At 40.1% G+C, this 12,582-nt stretch overlaps 1 pseudogene; it reads left to right on the forward strand.

Annotated features, from left to right (window-relative positions):
* Positions 1-40: 40 nt before the first annotated feature.
* LOC103732464 lies at positions 41-5,610 on the forward strand (annotated as a pseudogene).
* Positions 5,611-12,582: the final 6,972 nt, after the last annotated feature.

The raw sequence follows: 12,582 nt of genomic DNA on the forward strand, positions 1-12,582 counted from the left end.
AAATATCTCTACACTATCATTGTTTATTAGAAATAGAGAAATGCCTCTTCAAACTGAGATGGAATTACAAATAAGATCTTCAGGAAGTCTTGTGATCCTGTCATCTTTCAAAGATTCTTTCCACAAGTTCTACAAAGCACAGTGGGAGAACTGGAATTTGCCAATGCTACAGAGCAATCCTGAAAACACATAAATACCTTGGTAGGTAAAAAGAAAGAGATAAAATTAAAGAGTTGCTGTCTTCAGGTGCAGTGAATGAAAAAATTAAGCTGGTCTTTGTGAGCACCATCTCCTTCAAAGGAAGTTTGGAGAGTCAGTTTAGCAAATAAGACACCTAGGAGATTTTCAAAGTCACCAACAATGAGGAGGAGAAACCTATGCAAATAATGTATAGGAAGTCTACTTTTTTATTTTATTTTATTTTTTATTTTTAGAAGAAGCATTTCATTACATCTCTGACATATTCTACTTTTAAAAAATGTAATCTAATATTATTTTATTTTATTTATTTTATGCCAAAGGGAAGCAAATTTTAGCACACTTTCCCAGAAATAACTTGAAGCAGGTTACATAAAATTATAAAAACAATGAAATTTAAGGGGGGGAAGATAGGAATAAGAAATCAAAGACCAAGGAATTTGTCAATATGGGGTCAAATTTAGTGGAATAATAAAGGTTTCCATTAGCTCTGTTTTTTTTTTGTTTGTTTGTTTGATTTTTGGAAAATTCTAAGAAGTTTATTGGGCTTGCTGACAGAGCACAGGATTTGAGATTTATTTACAGGACAGTGGCATCCCTCCATTTATGGCTGTGCTAAAAAGTCCACACTCAAATATACATCTTGTGAATTCCCAAGAGCCTAACAAAATGACTAGAAAGTTGTCTTATGACTTATAAATTCTTAACCCCTCCCAAATGCAGCTAAGGTCGACTGATTGGGTGAGAAGGGTAACTGACTCACCCATTGATGCCTTGACGAGCAAAGGAAGGAGGTGTGACTATACCTTACCCTCATAGTTGTTGGAGGACATTTCCAGGTAACACTCCACCCCTTCCTCCAGCTCTACATTCTTTCTGCCAAGCTCTTCCAAAATAGTCCCTGAGCATTGCAGGGGGTGATAGGTGTGGGATGATTTTCCTCCCATTATGGCAAGGCACTGAACTTTCGGGTCTCTGCATCATCTGTTTTCCATGGGGTGGTGGCCTGTTACTGTTCTCCCCTGGAGCCAGCCAGAGGGGAACAAAGGGTCCCTGCAAATATGGGGGTAAGAAGTGTGGAGTCATGACACAGACACCAGGAGTCGGGTGAAAGGAAGCAGAGGGCAAGCTCCTGCAAACTCGTTTATTCTTGGAAACATTTAGGGATATAAGGGGTTGGCTAGCCGATCATGGTTTCCCATGCCGTCCTCTGATATCCAATGGAAGTCTGTCTCCAGGCAGATCATCTCTTAGCAGGTTGTCATTGCCATGCCCAACTGCACTGGGCCGTCATGTGTGAGGAAGCCTTTTCCCCATTCCTTATGGAAGGCAGCCTGAGCTGGGCCCAGTTCATTGTAATGCCATACATATCCTCCTTTTTTGTTTTAAATAAATGTGACCCTGGGAGGCATGGTTCTGTGCCATACCTTTGTTGACCCCAGGCCTCAGGGGATCACCTCAAGCGGTGGTGCTTGTCTTAGGTTGCCTCAACTATTGAAGCCTTACCAGTCATTGACTACCCGCCATCCTGGTGAAAAGACCCAAGAGGTTTGGCCTGTCATGAAGGAGGCATGGGGGGTGGTTCTGCGATGTAGATGGGCTGGCATCAGGTGGCAACAGGAAAGGTGTGTTGAAGATGGAGTGAGGAACCTGCGAGGGCTAGAGAAAAAGAAAGCACGCTTCACAGATGAGAGATGCCTGACAATATGTTGTACTTTGTCTCCCCGGGAGCTTGTAGCTTGTAAGTGGCTCCCTGTAACATCTTGGTTCTCCGTGTCAATCCCTGCGTCAACGATAGGGTGAATGTTGCGCGTGGGGACCCAGATCAGAGTTTGTGAGGGCTCTGGAAAGACACAGGCATATCCTCGGCCCTGTGTTAAGAGAGGGTGGGGGCCCCGCCAAGCGCCAGTGAGAGGGTCTCTCCAGCGGACTAAGGGTGGGGGGGGGTGTAGCAGGTTGGGATCTCCAATGCTTGTAAGCAGGAGACAATCCCACTTTATAAAAAGTGAGAAAGTTGTAGGTAAAGAGAGCCTCCACAAGTATCAAGTGAGAGTCTCTGGGCAACATATTGAAGCTTTGTTTCAGAATAAGTTCTTTAAGCATGCGGTTGGTTCTTTCTATAATGGCTTGCCCTTGGGGGTAGTAGGAGATTACAGTGGAATGCTTTATACCCCAGGACACCATGAAGGAAGAGAACTGGGCAGACGTATATGCAGGGCCATTATTTGTTTTGATTGCCCAGGGTACACCCATGGTCAACATGGTGGTTTTGGTGGTCTTGATAAGGTGGGAGGCCATCTCTCTGGAGAGGGCGATGGCATAGACCAACTTAGAATAGGTGTCTATGGTGACATGTACAAACTTGAGCTTGCCAAAGGACAAGATATGGGTAATGGGTAATATCCACCTGCCACAGGGAATTTGGGTAAGACCTCTGGGATTTACTCCCAGAGGCTGTAACAGCCCTAAGGGGGTTTATGGTCCATTTTCAAAGCTTGTACAGAGGCAGTCAAGGCCTCGAAGGGGGCTGCCAAGGGATTTAAATCCTTGGTGGCAACTATCCATTCATGGAGATCCTAATTACAAATGGCAGTGATGGCATTACAAGCCACCATGGATGCCCCTTCCCAAGCCAATTTTTTGATCAATGCATCCCTGGCAGGTCCAGGGGGGTGCACCAGTCCACCAACTCAGTGACTTGAGTAAGGCATTCTGTAAAGCCCTTGGAAGGGCCTTGTACCAAATTACAGAAGAAAGTCTCTGGTTTCTGGGGAAGGCAGGCTTTAAGACCCTGCAGGGCTAAGGACTTAACATGGTCAAAGTAGGCATGAATGCCCATTGTGGCCAGAGACGTGGGATACATATAGGGGCCTATGCCTAGGAGCATATCCAGAGTACTGGGGATCCCCAATTAGAGTTTTGGAGGGCCTGTGTCTCAGCCAGGTCATTATAGGTGGCTCTCCATTGGAGGAACTCTGCAGACTGGAGTACTCCCTTTAAGAGAGAGTACTAATCATAATGTGTTTGGAGATGAGTTTCCCATTGCAGGAGAACCTGTTCAAAGTATGGGGAGTCAACACCAGATTCCTGTGCTGCCTTTCTGATGAGAGCGAAATCAGTAAGAAGGGTGAGGATCCAGGGCCTTGCAGCAACATCCTGCCCCACATTAACAGGAAGGGAGGCAAGTGGGGGTGCTGGGGGGGATGTTGGCCTTTACTGTGTTTGGAGACAAATCAGTGGCAGTATGGGTGTGACCAGGATGGTCTGGATGGAGTTCACCCCAGGAGTAGATGGGAGGAGGGGCAGGGGGACCTGTTTCATCAATAGGCCGATCCTCGTCCTCATTGGAATCATCATTAGGGGATGAGAGGGACGAGGTTTGTAGGGCCTGTCTGGGGTCCTCTTTACAACTCTCATTATGTTGGGAGATGGCTTACTCCATGAAAGAGCCCTTGAGACTGGCAATTATAGCCAGAAGGATAGGAAAAAATGGAGCAGAAGAAATATGCCCCTTGTGGACCTCATTCTTCCTTTCAAGAAAGAGAACGTGAAACCAAATAGTTGAGTCCCAGATGTTCTCCAGGCTAATCCAGGGGGCCAAGACGAGGGTCTCATCCCAAAAGCCATTAAGGTCTTCCATTTCCATCTTAAAACAGTGCTGCAGAAGTAACGCTTTGAGGGCCTGTAATTGTGGCGCCTTGTGATGAGATGGGAAAGTGGTGTTTAAGCAGTCATAAACTGAAAGGTTGGTGCCCAGGGGAGAGGGAAAGGAGGAGTCCTCTTATTGGGAAAGGGTGGAGAAGTGAAGTATTAGACCTAGTATGATGATTAAGCAGATCAGGATGCCAATGGTCGGGGTCCACTGAGACATACAGACAGAATGTTCAGGACCCCAGTGTCTAGTGCTTAATGGGGAACTTCCGTAGGTCATTATGCCATGGCCGTATGCCCATACAGTATCTCCAGAAAGGCTCAGCCAACAGCCTTGCCTCGGTTCCAAAATCAGGGCTGGGGGGTGGTTCAGACCTACATATGATTTTGCTGGGATGAGTGAAAGGTGGGGAGGGGCCAACACAGGCTTCAGGACTGTGTGGCAAGGTGTGCCTTTTTATCAGGAGGGGGAGATGGACACAAGAAAGGGGAAGAGGAGGGGGCTGCCCACTCACCCTCGAGTAGCTGTCAGCACACAAAATAGAAAGGGGCCTAGTCACCAGTAACCAGCCTGGGGGCACCTTGCCAACGCCAAAGGGCCGGGTCCCTGCCAATATGGGAGTGAGAGGTGCAGAGTCATGACACAGACACCAGGAGTCAGGTGAAAGCAAGCAGAGGGTGAGCTGCTACAGACTTGTTTATTCTGGGAAGTGTTTGGGATTATAAGGGGTTGACTAGCCAATCATGGTTTCCCATGCCATCCTACTATATCCAATGGCAGTCTGTCTCTGGTCAGATCATCTTTCAGTAGGTTGTCATTGCCACGCCCTATGGCACTGGGCCATCACATATGCAGAAGCCCTTTCCCCATTCCTTATGGCAGGTGGCCTGAGCTGGGCCTGGTTCTTTGTTATGCCATACAGTGGCCCATTTCAGTGGATACTTTACCAGGTACATCACATCTATCTAAAAAAGCAATTGCAGTGACTTCCCACTGGGGCCTATACCCTCCCCTGCCACAGGGGGTTTCCCTGGTCTACAGTACCAGATGGGTGTTCCATCCCTAAGAGCAGGCATTATATCCAATTGAAAATTTGCTATTGACATACACTAGAAATGCCATGATCGCACTAGCTGGAACACCTACTTTTAAGATGACTTCTACAGAAGAGATGATCATCAAGATTCTGCTGCTTATCTATATGGGCAATGAGCTCAGCATCATCATCCTGATTCTGGATGAGTACACTGAGGAGATTGGTGGAAAAGGAAATCACTTATGAAAAATTCATAGAGTGGACCAGGCTGGACAAGATGGGTGAAAAAGAAGTAGAGGTTTTTCTCCCTTCATTTAAATTTGAGAATTACATGAAGGATATCCTTTGCTGTCTCAGCATGATTGACATTTTGATCAGGCCAGGGAAGACTTCTGGAATATTCAAGCAAGACTTTTCTCTGTCCAAGGTCATGAACAAGTCCTTTGTGCAGGTCAATGAGGAGGACACAGAGGCTGTGACTGCCACCATCACCATCATGATACTGATGTGCTGGCAATTCCCCCATGCTTCTGTGCCTACCACCACTTCCTTTTCCTCATCTAGCACAGCAAGAACAATAAGATTATGTTCTATGACCAGTTCTTCTCTCCTTGAGGAAGAGGTTGTGCCATCAACTCACTGCCTTTTGCTCAGTCTTTCTCCCACTCTCCATAGGTTGCCTGGGACCCAAGTGACCTTATCCATAAGTACAGTGACAATATAAATAAACTTTTGGTTAGAGCCTACCTTCAGAAAAAAATGAAGTAACTATCTGATGATTACTAAACATAGAAATATGATAGTATGAAATGTAATAGAATATAACATAGCATAGTTAATTCTGCATGAATATAGCAAAGATAAGAGACAAGTGAATACAATGTCTCGTTAGCTTTAAGCTTTTTGAGAACATTATTCCTTCATTATATTTTCTTTCTCTTGCTTCTCTAACCTATCATTTTCTGATCAATCATCTCTATCAACATGTAGTCAGTAACTCATATCTATTTTAAAATCTTCTTTGAATTCCACATCTCCCAACAGTTACTGTGCTAATTTTATGTTCTCTTGCATTTCTAAATTTAGAGATATAAAGGATCTAAATATGGCAAGAACATGACTTCATCTCCCCACTTAATTTTTCAACCCTCCCACCTGTCTTCTCATGCAGCCTCCATGTATCTATCAGCCTGTATGGCTTGGTCACTCTTTCCCTTTAGAAACTTTCTTTCTCTTCTAGTTCTGATACATACCCTCCTTATCTCCTCTTGAAGTGGACACATTTCCTCTCCAATAACAGTTGATACACACATAAACAAAAAAAATACCCAAACTAGCATTCTTTATTATCTACTCTTTCTTAAATCCCTATTTCTTTTGTCATTTTGTCTATTTTCTCAGAGCTTAAGGACAATTGGAAAACGTTTAACTTTGCTATCATAATTATCCTTAATAAGCGGAATGCTATAATGTCTAATATGTTAATGCAAACACATCATAGACTCCACTTCCAAACCTAGGAAAGGCTACATTTCATCTCAGTTCCTGTATAGTCTTTCACTGAAATTCAAGCACCATTTATTGATATTTTCATTCAGTGGATATTGTTCAGCATCTACCACATCACAAATTGTCTCAGATCCTATGGCTCAAACAGTAAACTTATGAAGTTGTAAATTTTATGGAACATGAGAGGCTGAGGCAGAGAGAACTGGGGTGCTATGTCCAATTAAGAACATTATCCTAATGGACTGAGCATTGAATTTTCATCAATTTATATTAGTGAAACTAAACATCATAGAATAATGTTGTTTTCACCTAGGAATATATACAAAAACCAGACCACTTCTACTTTCCCTGTCTCTGTACCTCCAGGAATTCTTCTGACCAAAAATCAAAACCTCTGAGTAGATAGACATCTGTCAATTTTAAGATCTTCCCTTGTAGATTTTTTAATGACTGATATTTGATAATAATTGAAAACAAACATCATGAAAGAGATAATTGATTTAACAGAAGTATTTGGTTATAAAACTTCAGTACAATTTTGCAGGCCAGTTCCTCAACTGACATTATACTAAAAATAGAACTGACTCATCTGAATGTGAGAAATTTAGAAATAGTTTACACAGGGAAAAGTGTCCCGCGCTATCGTCTCGCCAGCAAGAACGACGCGGCACACTCAGGATCCTTCTGCAGAAAAGCTTTAATGCATCTTGAGAGGGAGAGCATAAGCTTACAGGGCGAAGACCCCGAATGTCGGAAACCCAGCCCTTATATAGGTTAGTAAGCCCGTCTTGGACGTGGCAACTCTTGATTGGTCGCAAACTCATCAGCCCATATCACGCCACGAGGTAGGCAGAGACTAGAAGGTGGAAAATTACTTCGGGCATGCGTACTGACTTATTTACTGCTCAGCATGAACCGGATGTGAGCGCCATCTTGTAATGGCATCTGCAGGGACGGCAGGCGGCTCCCCACAGAAAAGGAACCTCAGAACCCTAATACAGAGTGCCTAAAAATGTAGGTATAATATAGGATATTGGGAGTTTGCCTTTACCTGGTCTCTGGTGGGATATTTTTTCATCAGTGTGCTGGCACATATATGATTGGCAATATTTGATCTCTACTTTTGTTTTACTATTTTAATATTTTTATTTTATGTGTATGAGTGTACTGCCTGCATGTGTGTAAGTATACCCATGTTGTGCAATGCCCGTGGAGGTCAAAAGAAGGCCTCAAATCCCCTAAAACTGGAGTTACGGATGGTTGTTAGCCATCATGTGGGTGCTGGGAAATCAACCCAGGTCCTCTGCAAGAGCAATCAGAGCTTTTAACCACTGAAATATCTCTCCAGCCCCTTGATCTCTACTTTTAAATAATCTAACATATCATACATTCTACAGTTTTTTGAAGCATTTCCTGTTGTAAACCTGCTTAGGTCACTTTAATAATTCTTTGCCTCTCTCTTTTAACTGATAGCATATATTCATTCTGTCTAATTCATCAGAAAAGGAGGACAAAAGTTAACCTTATGAGTTTCTATTGAAACATAGCACATGCCAAATATAATTTATGACTGTGATCATTGTTTCTGTCATAGCTGTTTTGTTTTTAATATTTTAATATTTTAATTTTATGTGTATGAGTGTATTGCCTGCACATATGTAAGTGCACCTGTGTCTAAAAAGGCCATGAAAGTCAAAAAAGGCCATCAGAATTGGCCCGCATAATATTTTAAAAATAGTATTGCATAATTTCCAGATTATGTTTTTGTTTATTTATAAAGTGGCTTCAATTTATAAATATACTTGAGAATTCATAAATCGTTCTGTTCAAAGACATCAAGTTGAAATTTCCAATATGTTGCAACAGTCAATTTGAATATGTATATATTATAGACAAAGTTCATTCAATAATTCTTTTGGATTGAAATTTTGACTAGAAATTGTCAAGACAGTTGAATTAGTTAACTGTAGTCTAAAACATTCTCGAACTCCTTAAAAGATGTTTTTGTAGGGGGCTGGATAGATAGCTCAGCAGTTAACAGCACTGGTTGCTCTAGCAGAGGATCCAGGTTTGATTTTCAGCACTCACATGGCTGCTGACAACTGTGTAACTCCAGTTCCAGGGGATCCAATGCCATCTTCTGACATCCATAGTTATTGCATAATATGTGTATACTTACAAATACACAGGGAATACATGTACAAAGAAAAACTGAAATGAAGGTAATGCATACATAATATTTTTAAAAAGATGTTTTTGTGAATTTGACAAATGTCTATTACTAAACAACACCAACGGTGGTAAATACTCCAATTTTAGCTTGTCAAAAATTAACTGAAGACCTAGAGGAAATAGGATAGGAAACATCTGTTCCCCTCCCAGTCCTGCTGAGAGCTGATAAGGATACACCTCTGAAAATAAATAAATGAAAGAATAAATAAAAAAAGAAATTCTAAAAGGTCATTTATTTTGTAATATTACCCTGCTAAATTAAGAACATGTTTCTGAATTTTAAATGATGGTATATTCCCCAATGATTAAGAGACATAAAAATTTCAATAAATTAATTTCCTTATTTCAATAGGTAGAGAATAATTGAAACAAGTTAGGACCTTTAAAAAGGATTTTATTTCCATTTTATGTGTATCAATCTTTTGCCTGCATGTATGTAAATATCCCACATGTGTGCCTGGTGTTTGTGGAGGTCAGAGAGTGTGGCGAATCCTCTGGATCTGGAGCTAGGGATAAGTGTTAGTAGCCACACGGGTGAGAACCAAATCTGGGTCTACTTTAAGAGCAGTAAGTGCTCTTAACTGTTGAACTATCTCTCCAGCTCCTTAAATTAGAACTTTAAAGGCAAGCAAAGTGCTGAAGTCTATTTATGATGAGCAAGAATAGAACAGTGGTGAATTCTTTATTTTTAGTATTAGACTATTTTCATTTATAAAATAAATCTGGCAGTAAAAGATTTTTTTCAATGAAATTCAGTTATTTTGATGTAGATGATATTAAAGCATAAAAATATAATGTTTTAAAAATAACAAAAATTGTTAGATTTTTGTATTAATGACACCACATAGGCAAGGTATTAAACAAGTCGTAACAGTAAAAGTATGTTGGTAGCTGTGTTTCCTGATGGTCAGATGTCACTTAACAGTTAAACATTTTTGAAACTGCAGTTGGATTGTTGCTATATTGCCATATCAGAAATGAATATACCATGCATTCTGTCATGCAGGTGAATGAATGAATGGTATGCATCGTCAAATAACCTGATGTCATATCACTTGCATTGTGGTTTTTGACATCCTCTCCCATTTACGGTTATTATGAGAAGAAATGCTTTAAAAGAGATCTGGACCACCATGATTTTGGACAGAAAAAGTATCTTCTTACTCCTTGAATATTCCACCCATCTCAAAATTATTCATACAACTCTAAGATTTACTACATAGAAACATCTAAGTTATTCCCCACTTTGAAGCAGCCCATGCTTATCTCTCTCTGGAGTATTTCTTTTGCTTAGCTTTACTAAATAAACTTCTGCTACATCCATGTCTCTTGCCTTAATTATTTACTTTCAAGAAGACAAGAACCGAAAGCCCCCATAATGTTGCTCTTCTGCAATAACCAGAGGTGCTGAAAGTATTTCTTTCCACATCATTTTTTTCTTTCCCTTTTTATCTTATGTTTTGTTTGTATGAGTGTGTGTGTGTGTGTGTGTGTGTGTGTGTGTGTGTGTGTGTGTGCCTTCACTGATTTGTTACAGATCCAAGTTCTCTATTTTGTGGTAGGTTCAGGGGTGGAGGTATTTAAGTAGCACTTGAAACATTGATGGACAAGGACTGATGATACAGTTATTTCCCACAGGGTAGTGCTAGATATTTGTCCTGTTTGACATACATAAGATCTTACACTTTACCAGGGAAGAGATGTTACCCATTCATTTGATTGGGTTTTGTCCTGAAGCAGGCTAAATTTACACAAAAACTCCTTGGAGTGTCTCATGTGGAAATCCAGCAGCTGTATTTCCAAGCTGAGAAGACCTTTAGGTCTCCACCTCCTCAGTCATAGCTTCCCTAATGGCTCTTTTCTCCTTTTGCTACTTACCTCAGCGTGACAGACTTTGGGTTGGGTGATTACGATTGTTCAACATTGGTTTAATAATTTTATGTAAGTGAACGTTTATCTTCTGTTTACCATAAGAGTGAACCTCTGGGTTCCAAAACACACAGTTCTTGCAAATAAGAAATATACTCTCAGTATAATTGCCTCTACTGTATTTTATGATCTTAACTTGGCACTCAGAACATAGTTTGCATATTCTCTGTATACTTATCACTATGACCTGAAGTTTTTTCCCCCCTGTGGAGAGATGGAGGGAAAGGGTCAATGAATTGGAGGAAAAGAGATAAATTTGCTAATGTATCAAAAATATCCTTCTGCTGTGTATGCAGGTGAAGTGTATTAAATAACACAGCAAAACAATACTAGACCAAACAGAGTAACAATAACCTAGGATCAGTTGTAGCCACTATTACTTATCACCCTAATTTGTTGACATTTTAGTAATATTTAGCTTTTTTCTCTCTTATCTAACTCTTTCATAAGCCAAATTTGTTAGTACAATAAAGCAAATAGAATTAGAGCAAATAGCATAAATATATTGGGGCTGCTCTGTGCTGTTTCACATGCTTAAGTAATCAAATGAATTATTTTTCTTCCTAAAATTGTCGGCAAACTGATATAGTTTATTTACAGAGCAGGTGGCTTTAATATTAATATCCTGAATAAATGCCCATAAACTATCCATTAGCTGTTTATTAAAATGCTGGGGTCAGGCCATGGATCTATGGATTAGCTCTTCAGTTTCTGGTTTGAGGAAAGTCTGAGGGTTACAACTATGGCTCCAAGATGGCTGAAGTAAACTGTGTAGGCTGTGCTATTATTACCATTCCACACAGGACTGAGTTTCAGGAGCAGTTACCAGTCTGAGATGGTATGAATTTTATTCTCTGCCTTCAGTTATCATTAGTACACATATTCATATTTCTAATTCAGAAATAAAGGCCTCATTCTCAACCAACCCTTACTGAGCAGAAAGCCCATCTTAGTTTCTGAGTAGCATATATTCTTTTATAAAGGAAACATGTCCATTAACCATTTTTCCTGAATGACTTCTCTTTATTTCCCATATCTTCTTTCTCTAGAGTCTGTGTGTTTTGTGGGGTATACAGAATTAATTCTATCTATACAATCTTTCTCTGAAGGGGGAACAGTATTGATAGGGGATTTTGATCCCTCTACACAGTCTCTTTTGCACATTTTAGCACAAAAGTAGAGCGATTCCCATCCTTGACTTCAAAACACAGGCTCTTCTTCTATCTTGCAGGATAAACACAACACATGACAAAATTTTGTTCTATCTATAACTCCTTCAAATACATAGTAACTTTCCTCATCAGGAAATTCTTAGACCTCAAGCTTGAGGTTGTTTTATGTTCATGTATCTTGTCCTACTCTGTTGTTTCACATAGGTGGCATCAAGTAAATATTCGCTGAAATAAATAATTAAATTTTTGTTAGATGAAAAAACAAAGTAAAGTTCCTAATTTTTATTTCTTAGCTTTTTTTTTCTTACTTTGATTCAGTGAAAACATGTTAAAAGCAATCAGCCAAATTGTTGCTTTGAGGGATTTGGCTGATAAATGAAAGTTAATAATTCTAAAACTTTAACATAATAAAAAGCATTTTAAAAACACTTCCATATATGACCTTTAAACTGAGTTTAAATAACTCAGCCTTCTAGTAAAATATGCTTCTGAATATAATCTGAAAACAAATACTGGGCTAATTGCTTCAAAATCCCTTCTGGCATAGGAAGACCACACTTAAAGAAACAATAAATCACTAGTTTATGATTACTTGATCCTCATGTTGTAACTCTGTCCTTATTTTTCACTAAATGGGAACTAAGCAAATGAACACAGGAAAGTAAAATTTAAAACACAAGTAATTATCTTCCTTCACCAAGTTTAAAATCTATATCATAAACTCAAAATATTAATAAGTGAAAGTTTTTCTTTCCCCTTCAATTAGAGTTGGTAGCTTTGCTGGGCATAGTAAGCCAGGCTGGAATGTATGTTCTTTCATGACTTGCATGACAATGACCCAAGCCCTTTTGGCT

This window comes from Nannospalax galili, unplaced genomic scaffold, assembly GCF_000622305.1.
Source record: "Nannospalax galili isolate Female #2095 unplaced genomic scaffold, S.galili_v1.0 scaffold1131, whole genome shotgun sequence".
NCBI classification, from domain to species: Eukaryota; Metazoa; Chordata; class Mammalia; order Rodentia; family Spalacidae; genus Nannospalax; species Nannospalax galili.